Below are 25,263 nucleotides of genomic sequence, written 5' to 3'. Positions count from 1 at the left end.
ACATTTCATCCATCACTTCCATCGTCTCAAGGAAATGTACAACTGCAATGCATTACAACTCTGCGGATCCATTTTTTAGACTGAAATTGCTGAAGGGAAATGGTGCTTTAATCAGTTTTTTTCAGTGACGATTAACTAAATCGCGCATATTTTGACATGTGGCGTGTGTTATGTGACTCTCTTAAAACAATTCTCTTGAAGACAAAAAAGGTAAAGGTTTGTAACTAAGCAACAGAGACACCATGCAAATAAAGCAATTAAAAATTTGTTGCAATTAACATGATTATGTAATAATGCATTTACAAGTGTGTAAGTGTTAGGTAATAAAAAGCATATATGTGTTTAATCTCCAGTCTTTGGGGGATGAATGTTACATCAGCAAGGTTTTCTATTAACTATGTATTTGTGAAGTCATTGTAGCTTGCATCCCCAAGGCTGAAATATGTGCAAATCGGTAGATTAAAAAGGAAGGAATCTCTCTAATGATGGGTTGATGTTTGGGGTAAAGGGATGGATTTCTGCTTTTTCATTCAATTTTTTTTTTATTGGGTCTACCAAATTACCACCTTTTCTCCTCTTTTCCATTAATCGTAGGTCTTGGGCCACATAGGTCTTTGCCTGCTTCCGTTTGATTAGACCACATTGTCCTGTAATTAGTACAGCCTTCACACAGCTGTTGGCTATAAAAAGATCTTGTTAGTTTGTGATGACATGACTCGGCTGCTAATGATGGCATGTAGCCCCCCCCCCCCCGCCCCACTATGGCCTGGAACCTTTTTGATAGATTTATTCATTTTTATTAGTTGTGCCTGCTGACCCTAACCCATTTCTGATATGGTTTTGTAGCATCTTGGATGCAGGTATGTATGTTTAATGAACTCATTTGTATCATTTTTGCCAAATTTCCTGTGAATGTGTATGTCAGATGCATGGCGATAATGGATCATGGGTCCATCTGCTTTTGAGTTTATATATTTTCTTCTTTCATGTGTTTTTTTTCCTCTTCTGAGATACTCTAGGTTCCTCCAAGGGTCCAAACTACCACAGTTCAGGTGAAATAGTCACTTAATTTTCCTTAAGTGAGCGAGCGAGTAACAAATTTGCCTGCATCCTGGCATAAAGAAAAAATGATATGCCTTTAGTCATGCATGTAGTGTCAGCGACTGGTTATGAATCTACACTGGGAAAGCATACATCTAGTTTCTGAAGCACAAAGAGAGATTTTGTTAGATTAAAATTGCTTTTAGGGCCAGTTCCAACATGTTAATTGATTAGAAACCAGTTGGCTAAAACCTGCCTCTACCATCTAATTTATCCTGTATTGAAGAGTTTCAAAATCAATACTCAGCTTGTACACAATCATTTCTGGCACAGGCACTTAAAAAAAGAGATACACAATGAAAAACACCTGCTCTCCGCATAATGGTTACTAATTTTTCCTGCCAGACTTGTTTGAACACAGAATAATTATTCTTGATTTGGTTGCAGGGCAGGGCTGGTTGTTGTACAATCTATTTACAGGTCTTCTGAAGGGGGTATGTGAATGAAATTGCCCTAGAGCAGACAAGCCAGACACAAGAATCCATCAGAAGATGGCATAAGGGACAGTGTTTGTGTGAAAAATAAATGTGATACTGCCGGTGTGGTCAGAAAGAACTTTGCCTTTTGGAGGGGAGGACAAACTTCTCTGGGGGCCCTAGGCTGACACGGGTAGGGGGGCCCCTTTGGGGGCCGTTCTAGCTCGTCTTTGGAGCCAAAAGAGAAATGAGAGGGTATTTAAAAACGATGGAACATCAATGATATGCTAATGGAGGCGCGGGGTGCCAGCGGTAAAACTTACTGATCAGGGTGGGGGGCTGTGGGTGAAATTCGCCAGTTGGGTGGAGGGGGTATACTCTTGCCGGCGGATCAACCATTCCCTCTCTTGCCAAGGTTAGTCTTGAATTAATTCGTTTAATTGTGCTCTCAACATATCTGTTCACAATCTATCTACCACTCTAGTGGTATAGTATGAAAACCATAGGAGATGTAATGCTAGTCTTGTATGTTTGTGCTGTTATCTTCTTCTGTTCGGCTACTTTGTGCCCATTCGTTGGCAGTGAAACAGCTGGTACCGTTAGACTCCAGTGTGAAAAGGAAGCTGGGTCTCAAGATCGGAATAGTCCATTAGCACGGAGTACTATGTCTTACCTCACTGTTCTAAAAGAGCCACCGTTTGAGGGTCCCGTGCATCGATGCCCATTTTCTATGGCAGAATAAGTGGTGCATCCATCACCCATCCATCGTCATCCCTGCTTGAGTGGGTAACCCTCTGTGCTTCATAGGGCTTCTCTAGTATATGCTCCACCAAGATCTTCAGGTCCAAGATCTGCATCTGACTCCGCATGACAAGTCTGAGAACAATAATATTGCTGATAAGTAGGAACCAATGCAGTGAGTTGCATTCTCCAGCGTATCAGAGCACAGTGGAAGGTCTATTGTCTGTCTAGACCAGCACCTCTGTATTATTATTATTATTATTATTATTAATATTTGTCCCATTGGACAGAAAAATCTCTTGCTCGTGTATCATTTTAGCCAGTTAGGTACAGTATTGTGCGGTAACCTTCCCATTCTCATTCCATCTCTTTCCCTTGACCTCTCCAGGGATGAGGATGAGCTAATGGCCACTGGTCCTCAGATGAAAACAGTAATATAGTATAAAATGGATGAGCATTCTGCCAATTCTGTAAGGCTCAGGGAGGACAAGAATCTGTCTTCATTGGTGCTTGACAGTTTGTGTGGGTTGTATTGTAGGAATTTATGGCAGTTTGTAAAAAATGTTAATTTTCATTAAAGTTCATGTCAAGGCCAATATGTGTAAACCTACTAATATCTGGCAGTTACTTTTTACTTGGTTTGGCAGCAGAGAGTATTAAAGAGTGTGAGTAATGCAGGAGAGTATTAAAGAGTGTGAGTAATGGAGATGCAGCATACATCTCTGACGTCCTCTTCAGGTACTTTGCATTGTGCATCCCCTGCCAGGCTGTGGCTTAGAGAGCTGATCAGTCCTTTAAATGCCTTTTACTGGATAGATTGATTGACAGGTGGAATAATGGTTGGACAGCAGTTTTTGAAGAGGTACAGCAACCATCTCATTATGTGAGGGATGGAATGACGAAGAAATCTATGGCCAGCGGACGTCAGGATTGTTGAAGCCACAGTCTATCAGGGGTAACAGATATATATGGGTGGGATTCATCCAATACAAGAAGTAAAAGCCGATAAATAAATGGGACAAACTGGGGCATTTCTACATGTTGTGCAGAGAGACATCGGGCTGCTATGGGTCTCAGAAATTAGGATTCAGTCTCTGAAGCTTGGGTGAAACAAAGCAAAAAGCACCAAGTTACACCTGAATAATCACTAACAAACAGAGTCACTGACGAGGGGCTCTGCTCCCTCACAACATGCGACTAATATGTGGTTTTAACGACATAGTAATGACTTCTAGACTAATCTCAGTCAAAGGAGCTTCCCATTCGTTGTAGCAGCAGTACCCAAGTTTACCACGGAGATCTGCAGTGTTACAATTGTTCTTATCGTGCAGACCTGTATCCAAAGACCTACACCTGCTGCCAATGAGTATCTCATTAAAATTAGCTGCGAGTCGGAGTTGAGGGGGAGGGACTGTTTTCTGTGTGAAGGTTATTCTGCTTGTGAACATAGATTTGTTTTTGAAACGTCTTCTCTGTTATCTTTTCTTACCTTACTGGCCCACACTGGATAACTGCATTGGCAGTTTGCTAGTGGAAACACCAACAGCTTCTGGGCCAAGTCGCCAGCCACAAATGCCCCCCCCCCATCACCACATCTTCAGGTAGGTCCTGGCTTTACAGACCAAGTCTGCTGCTTTTGGGGATTTTTCTACAATAACAACACTAACCTGAGGCATTTGAGGAATAATTGTGCGGGATTGGACAGGCTCAGCTCATTAAACTCATTGTTTAGTGGCCCCCTTTGTTTGTATAGCTTAGCCTCAACACTGTGGCTTCTTCATACAAAATTGCCCCTTCGTTTGATTGCCCCCAGCCTGTGCTCGATAAATAACTTTAACATGTTTATGGAAACCAATGGCATTTTATGAGGATGGCTAAGGCCATTGGTGAGGTACTTAAAACAAAGGCCGTTCCTGAAGAACGGCCGCTCTCGGGTTTAAAGGTATGTGAATATTGAAAATGAAGTGCAGCCCCTTCACCAGGCCAGTTAGCCTCTCTGCCGCTCGGCCCATAACCACACAGCGACGCCGTTTCAGTGGGAACCTTTGTGAGGACGCTTGACCTTTCACAAAGAACAACATGTCTCTGTATACAGGGCCCTTCGCTTAGCTTATGACCCCAAAGATGTCAAATGAAGCATTTTATTATTATTGACACAATTGTTAAGCAAAATAGCTTTACCCATACTTAAAGTGAGTGATACATTATTGGATATGATCACATTATAGGACAGCACAGCATTTTGTGTTGGTGCCAAGGCCAGAAATGGTGATAATTTGATCCAGGCCTTGATTGGCTGCTGCTGGGTAGCAGTCAGTAGGTAACTTTGGATTATAAACACAGGAAAATTGACTTTTTCAGTACGCTGATTTCTTCAAATTCTGAAATGGCATGACATTAGGTGATTCGGCACAAAAGTTTGCTTGTCTTCAGGTGAATAGCGATAGTGTGCATCTGTCCTCATTCTTAACATTTATGTGTCTAAGACCATTGTGCTGTCAGGCTCTGCTGGTTGATAACTTCTGTCAATAAGAGGCAGCTGAGTGGGTTAAACTACTGTGTTTGGACAGCTGGGCGACATTATGTGTGCGCTGAAATTACCATCCCCCAAAATCATTAGAAAGGAAGCAACACCCCCTAACACTTGCACCCTACAATTAGGCCGTTATGGACCCCTACTAAACACGTCACCCCCCGCCCCTCTAGAAAAAAGCCCCCCCACGATTCGTCCTGTTTCCGTAGCGGTGGCTATTTCAGAAATCCACCATGGCACAGATGTTGCAGTGAGGCAGGGTCACCTCCGGGAAGCGCTGTTTTTTTAATCCACCATGGCACAGATGTTGAAGTGAGGCAGGGTCACCTCCGGGAAGCGCTGTTTTTTTAATCCACCATGGCACAGATGTTGCAGTGAGGCAGGGTCACCTCCGGGAAGCACTGTTTTTTTTAATGCAGGTGGTTGTTTAGCTGACCTGTAGCAGGAGGCTAGGGAGGGCAGTCATGGAAGGCAGAAAGAAAGCGGAACCTGCTCCCAAGGTGGTGGCCTACCATAAATTAACCAAGAGTTCCTCCAGTGCTGGAAATGGTTGGGGAGTAGTTTGTTGTGACATAGTACCAATTTTTTCAAACCCAACAAACTGTAAGGCTCAGAAACACATGTGCATCCAGCGGCAGTGGATGCATGACTTTTAAATTCAGTACGTTTTATGCAGAATTGATATTACAAACCTTTCATCCAACTTCCATGAGTGGTTCTCCAGTAGAGGTTTGTCATACGCATGAAGCTTCCTAGAAAGCATAATGCATGAGGCATCCTGTCCAGGTTTCTCTACCTTCTACCCTATGGTGCCTGGATTGGGTCCAGGTGTCCAGCAGCAACCCTGGACTGGGAAAGTGGATGTAAATAGAAGGCATGTGGATGTACGGTGGTATGTAACACAATGTAAAACAAACCAATCGAAGTTAAGATGACAGAAAATGCGACAAATTACTAGGCAAAATGGCAATATGTCTGTGGCTTTGATTTATAATTAAATATGCATTGCAATTCTGTCAGTTTAAATAATTATCTGTAATTTAATATGCTTTTTTTTTTGTCTCTGGCTAGAATGCCTCAGGAAAGATTAAAAAAATAAATTGGCACAGCTTAGCACTGAAATACATTGCCGGTTTGTGCCTGACAAAGAAAAGAAAAATGTTTAGCTGCAGTAATCCCGTCCGATTCTTAAAAGGTATTCAGACGGAATAGTTTCAGTGGCACTCAGCCTTGTGAGCAAACAGGTTAAATTGTTAGCACTGTTGGTTTTGGACAAGAGAGGCAGCAGATGTCAAAATTTTGAATTGTATCTTTTTTTCAGGGCACAAGGCGGGGGGGGTGGGGGCAAGCTGGGTGGCATGCACAGGGCACAAGGCGGGGGGGGGGGGGGACAAGCTGGGCGGCATGCACAGGGCACAAGGTGGGGGGGGGGGGGGGGGACAAGCTGGGCGGCATGCACAGGGCACAAGGCGGGGGGGGGCGGTTGGACAAGCTGGGTGGCATGCACAGGGCACAAGGTGGGGGGGGGGGGGACAAGCTGGGCGGCATGCACAGGGCACAAGGTGGGGGGGACAAGCTGGGCGGCATGCACAGGGCACACACAGATACTCTGGACAGTTTATAAATGCCAGCTATCCCAACTGCATGCAGGACTGTAGGGAGAAGGCAGGGTACCGAGGGGAAATCCAGTCAACATGAGGGGAACTTGTAATGTCAAAATGTCATAAAGGTACATATTAACTGACTCCTAGTTTTTGACAGGAAAGTATCCTTAGTCATCTAAATAAAATAACCACTTTTTCACTTTTACGGCTAGGGAAACGTGTGCTGTAGGGGAGACCGGCTATGGTGGTAACACATTTTGCTTTACCACCTATAACTCACTGAATTTTTGAGCTAGAGGTTTGAAACTTTTATATAAAGTTTTTATATAAATTTGCTAGCTACAAACTGCACCAAGTCAAACCTCTGCAAGAATATCACAGACATCGTGAGTTCATGACAAATCCATGGTGCTCCTTTGTTACAACCTGCCCCACTACCGGGGTAGGATGTAACACATGCTGGGGTAAGTTGTAACAGTCAGACAAAAGAAGCAAAAACATAGGCCGCACCATGTTATATACTTCAAAAAGAGGTTTATTGAAATAAGCAAACAATCCAGAACAATGTCTCTGACTTACCATAACTCAAATCCACCAGTCTGCTAGAACAAACTTCCTTAATGGTATGTATGCTTAATCAACACTCTACTACAATACATCTATGCAAAATGATGTATGTGTGTATTCTTAATCAGAGTCACTATGCTGACAAATTAATCTTGGTAACCCTGGAGTACAGGATTGGTGGGTCCAGAAACTGTCAGGCCATAATACAGGTCTGCCACCTGAGTCAAATATGCCAGCACCTTCTCCTGCACCTGCTGTGGTAACCTACACTGGGAAGGTCACTGGACCCCTGGTCTCTCAGCTTCTGCAGTGATTTGCAGTATCTGCTCAGTGTTGCATGGCAGATCCCATGTGCTTTTGCAGCTGACCTGACTGACTGGCCCTTCCTTGTGACCTCATCAGATGCTTTTTTTAAAACACTGGCAGACACACCTCTTTCAGTCTCTTTTCCAATGTCTAGACATTCTGTAAAATTATTAAAATCAAGAAAGTGTCCTCAGTTGTATGTAAGGGGATGGTTGTAACACTTTTTAAAGATGTGTTACAACCCTCCCCATCCCCCTTAGCCATTGTTCAACTAGCTGTAGTAGGATAGTGATTTGAAATTAGCAGGGGAAAAATACATTACAGCATACCTGAGAAACTACAATTTAATCTTATTTAAGTCATATGATTTTATCTGCAATAGTATAAATACTAAACAAAATATAGTCTTGGTAAAAAAAAATACTTTCTTACCTCAATCTGTTTTTTATTTGTAAAATCTGCATGTACCTGTTTCCAGCCTTGATATCCATCATGTGGGTTTAGGGAGGGAGTATGTAAACACTGAAATTATCACATGACTCTCATCCTATTCCTGATTGGTGGAATTGGTGGTGTTACAACTCTCCCCATGTTACAACCATACCAGTGGCCTATACTACGAAGCGGGGTTACTGGCTTATCGGGGTAACTTGTCGGATTTAAGGTAGTCTGGGCAAAATGTAAGCGAAGGAATATTAAGTTCATTTAAACTGTGGCACCTTAAATCCGACAACTTACCGCGATAAGCCAGTAACCCCGCTTCGTAGTACAGGCCACCGGTCTCCCCAATTTTTATTATTTTTTGGGAGTGGGTGCATGTATACGGCCCCTGCACACAACGCAGTAGGCTATTTTGTCGGTCTTCCACTTTTTGCAGCACACAGGCATTTAATATGCAGAAAATTAAACAATGTTACGGCGAATAATAAATCTTTGGCGATCTCAATAATCAGATTGTCCGGTGCAGATGAATTTATGCTCTTTCAATGTCTATCTGCTTCAATTTCGGAGTCAGACAAAAGGGAAAAATGTGGTTTCCTCTGTCGAGCTGTACAAATGCATTAATCTCCTTAATTTGCGGAATTAATATAATTTTATCAGACATTCCAGCACTGCCGGTGGTGGCCGACTTTGCTCATGAATCAGGCGCCCCAGGCGGGTGCGGAGAGGTGGAGGGGGGCATTAATCAGGGGGCGTGAGGCACATCCACCCCCGGGGGGTTTAAAAAAAGCTACCTTCTGATAAATGTAATTATGACATGCGTTTCCCACCGTCTCGTACAGCTATAAACGTGACAAGGGCAAACGGGTTTAAATATGTGTTAACTACGGAATTGCTTTGTTAATTTCAATATGGCAAAGTGTAATGAAAATTAAACCAGAGCCTGATATAGGCTACCATTACTGCACTTGGCGTAATTGGGGCTTTAAACGACGCTTCGGTGTGTATTAATGTATGCTTTGTAATCTGCAGCCTACCATCATGGCTGCCTAACTTTCCACCTACATCTGACATTTTAACTCCCCATATTTAAATTTTTAATCACCGTTTTAATGAATTATTACTGTCGGCGTTTCTTATAATTTCTGCAATACCGATTAAAACGCATTTTATTCATCGCGTCAGTGTGGTGTTGCTTTACTACACCTATACCGCGATGGTCTTAAAACATAAGTAGGTTATGGAGTTCTGCACGTGAAATGCTGTTTTATCACCGTAAAATCATTGCGATGTAAAATATTTAATTTAAACCATTTGGAATTAGCCAAATTAAATAGCCTAAATATCTACTACTGACAAGGGCGGTTATTTCCTAATATTCCAGTCTTTGCTATAGAGCTCGTGATTATCATGACATGATAATTGTACTATTTGTTGTAATTTTAGCATATTAAAGAAACTATGCGTTGATTTGCTATTTTTTATTTGTATAACAAAATTATGCCTTCACGCTGAAAATCAGCCTGGAGAAAGTTTCTAGTAGTTCTTTATTCATAAACTTTGGAAATATCAGAACTGTGTTTCTCTATACAGCAAGTTTCTGCAGATTACCTCCTGTAGCCACCATTACCTCAAATTCACTATTGCATAATTCCCTCTGCATGTTCAGTTTTGTACCGTATGAAAATTCCATACTGCTTGCCAGTATGTTTCTGTTTTTTTCCAGTCAGTAGTTCACGCGTAACTGTTTAATTGTGGGGCCCAGTGACAGCTCTGTGACTTACAGCAATGTCCGTGAGGCAGCAGGGACAACCTCAAACTGCTGGCGTTGGCATCCCTGTTGCTGACTCCTAACAGCCTGGATTCTGCCCTTCTCACTACTGCTTCTGCTTTTAAGTTACGATTACATCGTTGCTGATGCTCTGTTGGAGCGCGACACACTCCACAGTGCTTCACAGGAGCGTGATCTTTCGGTTTCGTGGTTTCCAGGAACGTGCCGCAAACATTCAGGCCAACTGATCCAGTGAGTTGCTGCTGGTGGCTGGAAGAGATTTTAGACAACGATCTAATTACATGGGTGGCATTTCAACCCACGAAATAAATTACCAGCAATTACCGGCAGGGTACACAGTGAGTGAGCATCATCTGCTCTGACTACATTCAAATCAAAATACACAAGGTCAAGAGAATTTCTGCTAAAGGAAACCATCCCTGATCGTACTCCTGGAAATGGTCGACCATTGCTTACACATCCATTGGTCTAGTGACAGAGTTACAGTCTGTTTCTAACACAATAATGTTCTGGCAGCTGTAGCTTGTATTGAATTTGAAATTTGGTAGAACAGAAACTCATGAACTCCTGATAACAATATCTTAGTGTTAGTGGCCTATGAACTCTGACATCAGTGATGTTGGCCCAGGTGAAGGTGGCAACGCTAGAATGTTCCATTGTCATTGCATGTGTTCTAGTTTATCAATCAGAGGAAATGGGGATCTTCACACCCAATTTCCTCTGAAGTGAGGATTTACATGTAGGGTATCCCATGACTGGAATAATTACTTGCAGATTTCTGGTGGTCCGGCCCTCACGTGATAATGACATGGAATGTAACGAGACCTAATTGGTTGTTTAGCCACTGTTTTCATGGACAGATCTCATGTGACATGCTGCTCGGAACCAAAGGCGCAGGTTTGATGTCAACATTAGTAGGAACCAAATCAGCCTGAAACCCCTGCCCCCCTAAACACACACGGTACTTCCACTGTGACGGAACGGACATGGCCCTACAAACCACACCCAAATCTACGCCCTTGCTTGGAACAATTTTGCCAGAAGTTCCTCTGCCTTTTCAATATAAACTGCATTTCATGGTATTTGTCCCTAAATAGTGAAAAATTTTGTGAGTGGTTATTTGAAGAGTTGTCTTATCCTGGATAAGCCTTTGGAAGATGGATGGATGGGTAGTGTCCCTCTTTCCTACATTGGGGTCAGGCAATGGCTAGTAGCCTCAATGGATAATAACCTGATCCTGGAGATCAGTCTCGTTATGTGCAAGCAAACGTGTGGAGGGAGCTGCAGCTCGGAGCCTGGCCTTGCGGTCCAGCCGTTCGGGTGATGAGGGCTGCCAGATTGGCGCCGAAAGAAAGCAGGAACCTCGCCATGGCCTTGGGCATCATATGGGAGTTTTGTGAAGTCGGCCTGGCAGCTCCGCCGGCGACCGAGGCGTTCCCTTCTGGGGTTGCAGTACAGTGTGCACCCTGCGAACAGCTGCTCCGCATGTTTTAAAGCCACTCCTGTGCCTCTCTGCTGGCTGTCTTGGCCGTGACGGCTAATCCTCGCCAAACGCCGGCGCTGCCTCCCTCTAATCGATGTCAGCCGGTGCCGCGTTCCAGGCTCCGTTGCTATGGCAGCTTTTACAGCTTGAGCCGCGAATCGCGGATCAGCTAAGTGAGTAAACTCTGAAATGCGCGGCTTTGTTTTCTCATTGCTGGTCCGTTTCCCCTGATCCCTGCCTGGTTTCAGGCACCAGGCCAGTGTGCTTCACTGTAGCTCTCCCTCTGCAGTGCACAGTTAGTCGCTAGGGGTGCAGTGTGTGGCTCAGCGGGTGCGGCCTTGTGTTTGTGATGCGAAGGTCGCTGGTTCAAGTCCTGGCTTTGGCAGAATAGTGTTGAGCAATGTCCTTAAGCCCCCCGAATGTTCCAGGGACACCAAATAAATAGGCTGAGCCTGTGCTTGGACCCCTGGCTTCACTCTCTGCTGTATATTTGCGTATATAGAAAATAAAGCACGATCCTTAGTTAGTCTCCGCTGTGTATCTTTGAACAAGGTGTGGAAACTGAAGCACCAGCAGCCGTTGGGAAAAACACTCAATCACTGCAGAAATGGGGCATGTGGTTTTGGTACTCAGTTATTGGGGCAAGTTTTCCCAGTACCGTAATGTTCTGGAATGCCCTTCACTTTTTAGATGGATCCATGCGGTGGACAGCATCAAACAGCTTGGGAAGTCGTGTTTCCCACCAGCGCCCGCGTGACTGGGTAATCGCTCTGGCCACATGTCTGAGCCTTTAGCGTGACGCATGGCACCGGAGTTTGTTTCTGAAATCTCTGAGACATTTAGTGTAGCTAACAAGAATCCAGCCTGGATAGACTGTCTGCAGTGGGATTTGGATACTTTATAAATCTTTTGTTGGGACGATATTTAACTTACAGTGAGCATGAAACTGGCAATACAATGCTGGAATACCCTATGAGTTGCTGTGTGTAGCTGGACAGTCCCCCCACCCCCCTATCATAAGGCCTGTCTGGGAGATTGTCTGTTGTCGGGGGCTGGGGAGGGGGAGGGCATACACACCAGCCCCTGCGATCCGCCGTCCTCTGCGTAATTGGAGGTCATAAATCACGCTGGGTTGTCCTGCCGTGAACGGGCTTGTGTTTCCCAGTGACACGTGGGGGCGGGGGGGGGGGCAGGCAACCTCCCTGCAGGAGTTACTGTTTAGTTGTTATTTACAGTCGGCTCTATTTAGTCCAGTCTGCTTATTTTCCATATAAACTCGCCACGATTCTGTTTATCCCTGTAATGATTAGTAGGCCGTTTTGGTTATTTATTTATTTTTCTTTTTTTCTCCCTCGCTGAAAGAAATGCTTCCATCTAGTAGTATATTCCTTGATTTCTCAAAACTGGAATTTATGGAATACATTTCATCCTTGTGCTTGCTATTTTCGGTAGTAAGATCTGCAAAAGTAAAACGCAGGTCAGGGGTGCTCAATTATTTATTCCCAAGGTCCGAATTTCATCAGCCACACAAAGCGAAGGTTGGCACGAGGTTGTGATTGGGGGCGCTGGGGATTCCCTTGGTAGATTTCATCAAGTGGGCGGGGGAGGGCAGGGGTCGACCTTGTGGTCAGGGTGACATTGTGTTTTGGTTTGGATGCTAATTGAGTACCCCTACTGTATTTCCATGCTAGTTGAGTACCCCTACTGTATATCCATGCTAGTTGAGTACCCCTACTGTATATCCATGCTAGTTGAGTACCCCTACTGTATATCCATGCTAGTTGAGTACCCCTACTGTATATCCATGCTAGTTGAGTACCCCTACTGTATTTCCATGCTAGTTGAGTACCTCTACTGTATATCCATGCTAGGTGAGTACCCCTACTGTATTTCCATGCTAGGTGAGTACCCCTACTGTATTTCCATGCTAGTTGAGTACCCCTACTGTATTTCCATGCTAGGTGAGTACCCCTACTGTATATAGATACTGTAGCATCTCATTCCTAAACTGAAGTCTGGAGATACGGCTCACTATTGTGTTTCTCTCTTCGTTTCTCTTATTTTAGAAGCATTATAAATGTTTTGCGATGTGGATTGAAGGAGGGCCGTGCTCTGAAGCAGCATGTTCCTGCTTTTTTGCCCAGTTTTCGGGTGTGCCTTTTACTGGCTCCTGAAATAGCTCCAGTCATTTTTCACAATATCATGGCTAATTCAGAGGCACCTCCTATGGTTGTAAATTTAAAGCCCGGGGGGGGGGGGGGGGGGTCTTTAAGAGCCGGAAATCATGCCCGCTTCCCTACAAAGGTTATTGATCCCAGTAACACATCAGCCAGGTTAAATGATTCGTGAGCTGCTATGACCCCAGTACAATCCAGTAGGATGAGCAGTGCTGCAGTAGCCCTGTGTAAGCAAGGGGTGTGGTTTAGGGGTGTGGCCAAGGAATTATGATGGGGGTTTATGAGAGATCTTTCCGTTTCCCAGCAACCTGAAAGGCCATTGTCTCCAATTATGATTCAGCAAATGAGGTCATATTTTTCCTTTCGGTCACCCTTAACTGTTTTTACTTTAGTATTAAGAGTCGTTTCTCGCTCATCTGAAGTTCAAACCCAGCCTGCATGGACATTCCCTGCATATAAAGACCACTTGATCACTGACAACTGAGTGTGGCTTCCTGGAACTATTTCACTGCAGTGATTAAACTTTCTACAAATTTCGGAGCACATTTATCCAGGAATCTCTGATGTGTAATATTTATTCAGGCATCCTGTTTAATATTTCCAACCTTGGCTTAATTATACTGTATCATAAGTAGCTTGTGTCTTGACATGAGGGCCATTTTGTCTTTGGGCTTAGCAGGTGTTCACAGCAGAATAACTGAGAAAGTCTCTGTCTAATGTTACATTAACCTCTGCCTGTATCGATACCGACCCACTATTTTAATTCAATTACCGCCATACACTCCACTAATTGTACTAAAAAAAAAAGGGGGGGAAAAAATCAATGTCCATGCATAGCTCTCTTGTGCTCTGCTGCGCTCAAGAAAATGTTCTGTATGAGGAGGTCATCCTGCTGTCCAAATATTTCGCTAATAGAAACTTTACATCGCGCCACCAAATTCTTGGATGAAATTAAATGATAATTAGGTGTTCTAAAATTGGAGAACCGTTTGCACTGGGGATGTCAGAAAAGCCATGAATAGACATTAATCATGTGAGTCCCGACTGGCAAGTGTACACGGCCTCTTGCCGGATCCGTCCCGTGGTGCCAAGCCTTCGAAGGTGGCAGGAATGTGTTTGTTGTTTTTTTTGTACGTATTTTAATTTCATCTTTCATGGCAGCTGGAGTGAAAGTGAGTTACAAAAGGCCATTGAATCCCAGTAGATGGGGAGCGGCTTGTCCGAGGTCACTGCACACTTCTCTGAAGCCGGCCTTGGCACAGGGGCACCGTTGTGCTTGTTACGCACCATGGGAATCAGGGGATCATGGTCTAGGATCATTCTGTTTGCTGTGCTTCAAACTGAATGCTGCTTTAATGGACAAAACATGCACCGTGCCAATTTGTGGGGAAAGCAAACTATATTGAACCTGGAGAGAATACTTTTGCCCCGTTTAAATCCTGACTGATGTGCCTCAACAGAATGTGGGGGGCAGGGGTGAATCATGTCCAAACAGCAAGGTTTGATCAGTGTGTATCAGAGCGGCTGATAACTCACCTCAGGCTTTGACAAAGTACCTTCAAAACCAAACAAAGGATGTTTTGATAGAAAGGTCAAAGCCCGTTCGGATGAAGAGAGAGGAAATGACATACTAATAACCAGCACCCATCGTGGTGGTCCTGTGCTCCACAGTTACACATCTGCCACACACACCATGGGGGGGGTGGTGGTAAATGAGAATGAACATTTGGGAATATGAGTAATCAGCAAAATGAGGAGGATGACTCTGAACGGGGGAATTCCAATAAATGATAAACGGTGTTTTGTGGCCTGTCTTCCTGAAAGTGTGATGGCACATTTTGGGTTCTGCTCCCATTGTACAGTGAGAACAATGCTGGGGAATCAGAGTGCAGCCCTTTAAGATGAAGCAGTAGTATTGCAGTGTGCTTCCCTCTCTCATCACAGTGCTGGCAGATACTGGGTGATCCTTCTAGAACGATAAGGCTCACCTTCCTGTCGCCCCCAGTGAGTGCTTCTCTTTCGGCCTTTTTTTGAGATGTGTTGAGTTCCATCGTAATCGAAAGTCGATAAGCCCACTTGAAAGGGGCAGGCCTGTCTCACATTTGGGGTTATGTAATATGATCTTGTCAATCATAATGGTGTTAGAGGCAATCCATCTGAGTTTCACAGGGCTGGGGGTCACGGGAGTCCCGGCTTGCTCCCCATCAATTACCACTTATTATGGGGGCTGACTCTCCCTCTGAGAGCAGCGGCCCTCGGCCGTAAATAATATTAACAGGGCCGGCCCCATTAATCGATGGTGGCTGTGGTCCTGTTGCTGTGGGTTTAATGGCAGCTCCAGAGCTCGCTCAGGCGATCGATACTCTGGCTCCTCCTGACAGCCGCAGATTGGGTGGAACTCATTCCCCTGAAAACAAAAGGGCCTCAATTGTCAATCCCCCCAAAACAGCCAAAAGCCAAAAATAACTGGCTAAAACCCATATTTTCCAGGTTCCTTCTCAAGGTTTTTTTCTGGGTTAAAGGGGAGCTGGTAGCATAATAGTCAACACTTATACTGAAGGTTGTTGGTTCTAGTCCTGGGGGCCCTATTCTAGTACCCATATAGTTCAGGTTAATGTTTTTAAAAATTGCTCCAGTTAAATATGATCTTATTGAATAAATGGGTGTGAAACATCTGACATAAGAACTGGTTGGATTAATTTATTGTAAATGGTTATGAGTTTCCCCTGCATTGTCCATTGGTTTTCCTCCTGACTCCCGATCAGCTGACTGGGATTTTGGCCTGACTGGTCTCCATAGCTACATGACAAAGCAATAAGGCGACCACATGGCTTGGCGGGAGTGACTGTGTAGACTTCATGGCCCTCGCTGATTTATTTCCTTTATTTTCATTCATTTATTGTGCATCTTGTCCATTTTCATGTACTCGGGTACATACTAAAGTGTTTCTGGTTTGGCCTCGTGCTCGAGGATTACAACCCCGGAGCTTGACCAGCTTTAGACCTTGTTTCCGATGCCATGTGTGTTGGTGCAGAATCTTCGCTAACTTGATCAACAGCGTCTCTCTTCCACATGCAGGAAAGGCACGAGCACATCTTCAGACTGTAGCCTCGAGTTGACCTCACGACTTCAAAGCCAGGGGAAGAGTTTTCCTGAGAAAGGCTTCCGCAGGAAGAGCCAATCTGTTAAATGGGAAAGCTTGTGTAGCTGGCAGATAAACACAGCGGCCTTCACTTCCTGTCAGCCCAGGGCCATCAGCTGGATGACTGAAGACGGCTGCACAACTACTGCTAAAATCAAGCCAGCCCCAGACAGCGCTGGGTGTGAAACCGGTACAGTTAAAAATGTAGGGGTAGGAGAAAGGAGGCATTGTCCCCCCCATGAGAACTGCAAGTTCATTAAGGTGATTTATCACAGCAGAAAGGACGCCTGCGTTTACCCAGAGTCAGGTGCGCCTGGACGGCAGTATCTGGGTATGAATTTGTAAGAGGCTCTCTGAAAGGCCTGCAGAGCTGGGGCTAATACCTTTTGTGTGCTTTGCGTAACCGAAGGCTGTGCGAGCGGATCGAGAGTCATTGCATTCATAATTAATGAAAAGTCACATTAGCGATGCATTTTGGCAGCCTGGGCGATGGCCAAGGAACAAAGAGGTCCTTTTAAGAGGGTGAAAAACACTGGGCGGAGGGGCGGGAACTGGGATGGGCAGCATTGGTACAAGTGTGGAGCTCCGGCAATAACAGAAACCCACCGACAAGGCCCTAGAATCGGCGGTGCCATCGGAATGATAAAGGCACCTTCAACTGCGGCCCTCCTGCTCCGCTGCCGGTGCTGGCCAAAACATATCGTGAAAAGTTCAAAGACAAGAGCAGAAGCCTGACATATGTTTGGTTTTGTGTGTGTATGTCTTTCAAAAAGAGGAGAAAAATGAATATGAAGTGAGACTGAAAGGTTAGTTAGACCTTTTCATTAACAAGAAGTGGCTTTGGTTACAACTTATAACTTTCTGGCCTGATTGGACTAATCTCTCCCAAACGTTTCTTAAACTAAAATAAAATAATCCAAATATTCCAGAGTTGCCTGTTACTCGGTCAAAACGAGCGTGCACAGCTATAATTTAATTACACCCGGTTTTTCAGATTGTTGACAGTTGTTTTTAAACATTTTAATCAGTTTCACAATGAGCGTTTGAAACCACCATTTGGGGAAAGACGGCTTTCACGTTTGTGAACTTCACCTCCCGCTTAACTGAGACCTGTCAAGCTGAGATGCATGACTGGATGGTTCCAACTGTGTATAATTTCAAGGCAAATATGGAAAAGCCACCGCGTTGTTTGAACGCCGCTTTCCACTGAATGTTTAATTATTCTCGCCGGATGGGTTTTCCGCTTAACCTCTGGTTATTTACGTGCCTTGTGGAATGGTGTTTTCAAATCTGCCCCTCCTTTTTTTAAACACTGTAAACAAAAGACAATCAATCATAAAACAGGAGCGGGTTCACAGTGCTAATCGTTGCCAGAAAAACAGTGCTAATATGAGTTTCATTACGGCTGATTGGAGCTCCTTTGCTCTGGGGTGGTGGTCTCCCAGCCCCAGTCGAGGGAACGACGCTGCTTCCTTTCCTATTATATAAAATGCTGGCTAAACAGGAAAATTAATGTTTCTTATCTACCAAATGAACGATTTCTTCAGTGCTTGGAAATGTGACGATTCCACGTCTCTCCAGGATCATCGCATACCTCACTTCGGTTCCCCGTTTCCGTTTTGCTTTGTCTTTTGGGGGGGGCCGTGCCATACCTGCCAACAGTCCTGATATCTCCCCATTTTTTTTTTCCATCCCCCCTCTCACTGTTTTCCTGATTTGCTATTTCTCACAACAATCCCCCCCAATGAGAATTGACAAACCCCCCCCCGCCCCCCCAAACCTCCTTCCCCTGCTTGGCAAAATCTTATTTTTCACAACCAAATGTGAGCAGGTGTGGGCCCCACCAACGTGTAATGGTACAGAAGGTTCTGGAAAGCCACATTAAGTCGCTCGCATGTATCAATCTGTTTTCTTTACAGGCGGTCGTTACCTAAGTAAACCTCACCCCGTGTCTTTGTGGCCAGATGGCACAATGGCCGCCTGTTCGGTTATTTTGTGCGAATTCCAGTTCCATATTTCATATATACGAATAATCTGTGTCTGTTTTTAGCCATGTCATCATCCTGTGTGAAGCAGCCTGGGATTCTCTCAGGCTCTCCTGAGGCTGGTCCTGCTTCTCCTTGATAGTGTGGAAAACATGCCTGGCCCCACTCAGCACAGTGCTTTCAGGCAGTGTTTCCCAATCCGCTCCTTGGGGACTCACAGCCGGTCCATGTTTGTGCTCCTTCCGAGTTCTCAATCACGAAAATGCGGACTACCAGGAGCTGGGAGGGAGCAAAAACATGGACTGTCTGTGGGTCCCCAAGGACCGGACTGGGAAACACTGCTCTAAAAGATGGATGTGCCTGTGCTTCTGTGTGGTCCTGCTGCTGGTCTGCGTACAGTCTGTCAGTGGATGTGAAAGGATGCTGTCATGTGTCAGAGTGCCGTGTGCTTCCCTGAGCGATCCGGGCTGTGTGAAGTGGTCCTGCACTTCAGGCCAGCCACACTGGGGGTGTCCTGATGGTGTGTGCGGGTCCCGCTCTCCCTGCGCACTCACTTACACCTTTCGCTGCATTATTGCACTATAACAGCTTTTTGTATTGCTCTCCAGACAGGTTTATCCAAAGCAACACTCACAGCTGCCCCCCCTCCCCAGATGGGTGATTTTCTGGAATTTGTCAGGTTTAGTACTTTTTGTTCAGAGACTCAGAATGCATACATCACTTCCTGTCAATCTACGTTGGGAGTTTTGGTATTCTCTGACCTGCCGGCGGATGGGGCATGAGGCCCCCGCCTGAGCGCATTGGCTCTACCCCTGTGTGTTATCAGACGCCGAGACGGAGCCATTTCTCTGTCAGGAATAGACTGATGAGGGTTTGTGGGGCGGCCATGAAGACAGAGGGCCGTACTGTAGGAGTGACCCCAAGGCCTCGTCGGGGTGGGAACGTGGAGGGGAGGCCTGCCAGGTGTCTTCCTGTCTTATACACACAAACACACACCCTGGGGGGCGGGGGGGGGCGCTTGTCAGCGCATCCATGCATCGAGTATCGGCTGGTTCCGAACGGAGACCCCCCCCACCGGCTGTCTTTCTGTATTGATCAAATTGCAGATTGTGAATTTCAAGCTAATGGAGTGGGGGGGGGGGCAGCGGGACGGCACAAACACTCCAAAGAATAGAAAGACGATGAATAAATAACGAAAGCCATATGCTACACCCTGCGTCTCCGATCACATGCATTATTACACCCTGATCAAGGTGATGATGTCGTTGGTGTGTCCCCCCCCCCCCACCCAGGAAGAGCCTGGTAACTGGGCAATGAGAAACGGTACTTTAGAAACTGGGAAGTCGATATGAAGCTGAGACGTAACGCAGCCCTTTTTTCTGTCGATATGACGGTTCTCTTTAATGCTGTCATAAGCTCCGCTATTCCTGGGAGGACGATTAAACTGCGCGCCCGCTGTTCACGTGAAACAATACCAATACAGTGTGAGCTCTGGGGGGGGGGGGGGGGGGGGGTTATGACTGATCAGCGGGGGGGGGGCATGTTTATGAAATGGATACTGAGCAAACCACCTGGAGATGGTGGGGAGGTGTGCAGCGGCAGGCGGGGGGGGCGGCTGGTTTGCTCATCTATCGTTCATAATATTGAATGATGCAGCACGAATTTTATGGAGCAGGGAAGCCTGCATATTGACCTGTGGCTGGCATCCGCTTTTTAGTTTCATAACATAATCAGCGTTTGACACATAATTATAATAACTCAATTCAATTTAATGCTTTGCCTGCAAACACATTGATTTTTTTTTTTTCCCCCTTCCCCTCTTTACGGCTCCCAGAACCAATTACATTAATATCTGCGCATAATTAGTTTACACATTACTAAATTACGGACAGATTAAATGTGAAATGGCACAGTCCATGCTCAACTGCATAACTGCCAGGGAGGAAATGAATATGGATTCAAATAACCTACTGAGACTTGGAGGGGAACAACAGAGATCCATAAAGGCTGCTTGCAGAAGGAAATCCTTATTGCCACCATGGCATTGGTCTTGCGTTTGATTTCAGTCCAGGGTAATTAATACAACTTGAAATCAAATCTGCATATTAGTGGCAGCAGGACGAGTGTTAACGAAGACGCTTACGGACTTCTAAGGACCCTTTAGCCCTATAGCTGTTAACGCCCCCTCCCCCCCCCCCCCAAACCAACCCACTCCCCTCAACTCCAGCGTGACTAGTCAGACTTTTTGTATGCCCTTTCCAACCACTGAGGACACTGAGGTCAAGTCCTCAGTATTTCTTCTGCCTACAGCTTACACTTTTGACGTCAGTATTTTAAAAATCCTGACTGCGGCCATGTGGTTTTGCAATGGTATGTAGTGTGATTTTTTTTCTTCTTTTCCTGAATCGCATGTTAACAACCACTTCATACTGAAGGGTTCGCTGTGTATCAGAGTGCAAGTGCTTACCCAATCTGACCCAGGGTCAGTTTAGAGGCTGGTCTGCACTTTAGCAAACATTACAGAAAAAATAGAGACGATATCAGAGCCATATAAAAATGGATCTGAAGCCAGTGATGCTCCAATTTACCTCCTGGTACCGGATGTAACCAAGCAGGCTTTGCCCACCCACCTTGTTATGGATTGATACCAACCCTAGTGACACGTCACGTGAACGCCCTCCTCTTCCTCCCGCACCCTGTCACCATTATTGATGCATCCTCTTTCCTCGCACGCACCTAATTGGTCGGCCGACGCCGGCCATGATGGCTTGCTAAGTTTTCAAAAGAAATGTATTGCTTTGACCTTTGATGTCCCCATTGATCCGGGATCCCAAGTGGGCCGCCTCGTCCGAAACAAACATATATAATTGGCATCGAGTTCCAATGGCTGTTTCCCGATGCCCTGGGAACCACCCAACCAATATAAATCAATTCACACTTATAGGAACAATATGAGTGCATTAGTGCTGACCGACCCATTCACTGAGTGCAGGACGTTTCTATGGTTCTTGATTTTTGCATAGACAGCAGACATTTTGAATTACTGAATGACAAGCCAAAATTAACAAAATGGTTGATTCCACCGTTTATTTACTCATTTTTCTTAGTTAGTCAGGTCTGATAAAACCTTTGCTCCGAAGGCAGTTGATGTGACTCTTAATAATGCCTTTCCTAATTAAAGTGCTTAGAAGATGCCTTTGTTCCTCAGACTGGTATATAGCTTCTGCTAACCCAGCGGGATGATTTTCCGCATCCTGTTCCCTGATTACAGGTCCAACAGCTCGGCCCCTCCTGGGACTTGTAGTTCTTCTGGGAAGTTAGCCTACTGTATTTTAAATTTTTTTTCTTTTGCCCTGTAATGTCGTGGGCAGTGACCTTTCGACACAGCAGGGGTTCAAAGCAGGTGAATCTTTAATGGAAAGTCTGCAAACCGCAGTTCTTTCTTTTGCTAAAAAGAACTAACAACTCTAATGGATAACAAAGTAAGCCATGTTGGAGAGCACTTCTGTTAACTAGAGTAGCATGACAGTGTTTTGAGTTCTCCTTAATGTGAATTGTATGGCTGACAGCTTGGTTTTAATCTAGCCTGTCAGTTTGGCTATATTTTTGGCATCGTTTTCCCCTTTTTCCTCCCTGCAGATATGGTCTCCAGGCAGATTCCATTCAGAATTCCCATTAGAAGTGGAGGAAAGCCATTCTGTGGTTTGTCTTATTCTGTAGACTATTGCTGATTACAGAATATTGGCAGAGACTCCAGGGAGTCCTTACCTGCAGAACCCTGAGCCATAAACAGGAATCACTGCAGCAGAGCTGCGCTGCCTGCGTCCCCCACAAAGCTGCCTGGCACCTTTACTCAATTGGATAAATGCTGCAGACATATTTAGCGAAGGTGTGAGTATGATGGCGTATGGCTCAGAAATGTAATTTTTTGTGCCTGAAGGACGTGACAGTCTCTGCGGGTTAGCGCTTAAATGTGTTTCCTATTGCAAAAGTGTGCTTGATTTGCCTTTCTGCAAAATATATATTTAGAAACGTACCGCTTCATTCAAAACGCAATTTTGCAGTCAAAGATTCTCTAGCGCTACTTCTGCCAGTCCATGTTTGTCAGTTTCATTATTACAATTTTTTTTTTTACTTCTGTTAATTATTCCCTGAAATTTGGAGAGATGGTTAAGCACTCCATATTGTGAACAGCTGTAACTGCGTGCGTGTGTGTGTATGTGTGTGTGTGTGTGTATGTGTGTGTGCGTGTGTATAAGGATATGTATACCCTACATGTGCGAGCGGGTGTGTGTGCGTGTGCGTGTGTGCGGAACAGCCATCACTCAGATGTTCAGCCTGACAAGCAAGTTTGAAATCCCCTTCAGAGAGAAGCCCTGTCTGAAATGTAATCCATGTAGCTTTTATTTTGGCTTGGGTTGAAGGAATACCCCCCCACCCCCACCCCCCCAAAAAAAAAAAAACTCAACCTGTCCAATTTAGGACTCTCTGAACATCCTATTTGAATAAGTACTGTAGGACTGTGATGTAAGTTAGCCGCTGTCGTACAAGATACTCCTCAGGAAATGGCATATGTAGGACACAGTGTGAATACGTCAGTGAGAGGTAAATAAGCACCATACTATCTTGTCATGGCCACTGTGTGGGCTAGGGGTTAGGAACAGAAGGCTGGATGGGATGGGGTAGAGGGTCTCCTCCATGTCTCTACAGGGACCCCCGGGCTTCTCTCCAGCAGCAGCTCACAGGATCAGCCTCTGAGTAGCGGGGCTCTACCTCCCACCGTCTTTGAGCTCTCCCCCGGACGGTGACTGCAGCTGGGCCCTGAGCCAGCCTTCGATCTGTGCCTGTTACTCAGCAGTTACTCGAGAGTGGCTGACAGTAATGTGTTTGTGTGCACTGCGCGGCCTCCGGCTCTCAGACGGAAACCCCAAGCACACGGGAGCCCGGAGGAGGACGTCCGCCGAGACCCTCGCTCGCAGACTCTCGGGAAGCCCGCTGTCCTGTCCCCGGGCGTGACGGCTGTCCCAATCCGGTCCTCGGTGACCCACAGACAGTCCAGGGAACTCGGAGGGAGCAAAAATATGGGCCGACTGTGGGTCCCCAAGGACCGGATTGGGAAACGCTGCCTTAAAATGACACATTCCAGTTCAGTTCAGGGATGTTTCCAGCAGGATACTGGGCACTATAGCAGCATATACAGTACAAGTCCTAAAGTGGTGAAAACACCATTAGTGTGTAATAATATGAAACTCAGAACTCAACAAAAGCAAGAGCAGGTTTAGGTTTCATAGCAGTTCTTTGTACAGTCAGTGCAAAATATTGTTTTGGCATAACTGAGACCTTCCCATGACACTCATGATGGGTTTTGCCTCATTTTACTTTTCCATTTTTTTCTCATTTTTTTGTATGTTTTCCTGTGTAAGACTAGAGCTGGCTGACCTATCCATTCTTCCCCGTTGTTGATCCAGCTGCAGCCTGTTATTGCCCAGGTCAAGGAGCACAAGTATTTGTTTTTAAGCATTTCATTTTCCAAGTGAAACACAAGTCGCTCTCTTCAGTCTGAACGAAAAGTGATGAATGCACAATCAACCTGATGAAGTCATTAATAATTACTCCTTCCATCCCTCTACAGGAAATGGGGGGGCTAATGGGGGAAAAACAGCCAGCTGCGTGTAGGCAATGTTGTCGTGGGGATCAGAAACGCAAACGTGACAAGTGCGAGGTGAGAGGGCACTTAGTTTGATGAGAGAAACGAATCCGTGGCCATTTCTCTCGGCTTTTCCCCGACACCAGTAGATGGCGCTCCTGACCCTCAGCAATCTGAAAGGCTTAGCGATCGAAACGGGTCGCGCACACGCCCTCCTTCACCGGCAAACGCCTCACAAACAAAAAAAGCCGTTAAAAGTACGACTTGCCTCCTAAGTTGAAGCAAATGTTTCAGAAAATAAGTGGATATTTCCTTAACAAGAGCACAACACCAAAAAAAAAGGGGGGGAAAGGGGTTCTCTCGTTGAATGCTGGTTGATCCTGGATGTAATTGTCCCGCTTTGGTTTCTTTTCTGCGCGTTAGGTGAAACGCGGCTCTTGGCGCTCCAGCTACCTGGTGCGTCCTCGCTCCTCCCGTGGAATATTAAGGCTAAAGATCAGAGCTCAGTAGGAGGTTTTAGACGCGCCGCGGATGTAAGTAAGCGCTCCACTGATGATTTTATAAGCTGGGGAGATGGAGTTTGAGCCTGTTTTTTCCCTCCTGGGGGTAGTGGTCCACCTGGAGATGTGCGTCATGCCACCATCCGCCTGGCCTCGTTTACAATCTTAAAATAAGAGAATGGTTGAAAGGTTTCTTTGACTTTAAATATTTATATGTGAATTCTTTGCAGATGATCAATCTGTTTAGTTTGAGATATTTGTAACCGAAATTTATTAATTGTTAAGAAATGTATTGTTCTTGTTAATGTATACATTATAATCAGCTTAAATGGATCTACATGTATATTATAACTGTATATTTAAATGGCTTAATCAGGCGTGAGAGTAACGCATAATTAATGAAACAGACTGCATGTTCCTCGTGCTTGTCCGTGTCTGCGTGCCTGCGCAGGGCACTGGCTGAAGGGCACAGGCTTATTATGGGGGGGGGGGGGCACTGGGGGGTTACCGCATGTAAGCAATCCAGCGCGAGAATGCGGGAGTGCTTTATTGCTTACACTTCATGTGAATGGAATGGAGTTAAACAAACGACAGTGTACGGTGGGTGGTAAGGTTCAAGGGAGCCGAGGGAGCGCGCAGAGCAGCCAGCAGGTCTCGCTTTCGCCCTGACAAATGGGGGACACTCTGCCCCAGGAAGGTGTCGGGGTGCTGCGAAAAGTAGACCCCCCCCATACTGTTCAAGTGCATTAATCTCAGCATTATACATATTTTATATGCTGGTGATAATACCAATAATAATAATAATAATATTAATGATGATAATAGTAA

The sequence above is a fragment of the Paramormyrops kingsleyae genome, chromosome 11, assembly GCF_048594095.1.
Source record: "Paramormyrops kingsleyae isolate MSU_618 chromosome 11, PKINGS_0.4, whole genome shotgun sequence".
In the NCBI taxonomy this organism is placed as follows: Eukaryota; Metazoa; Chordata; class Actinopteri; order Osteoglossiformes; family Mormyridae; genus Paramormyrops; species Paramormyrops kingsleyae.
The sequence above is the reverse complement of the archived record's forward strand: the minus strand, read 5'-3'. Positions refer to the sequence as shown.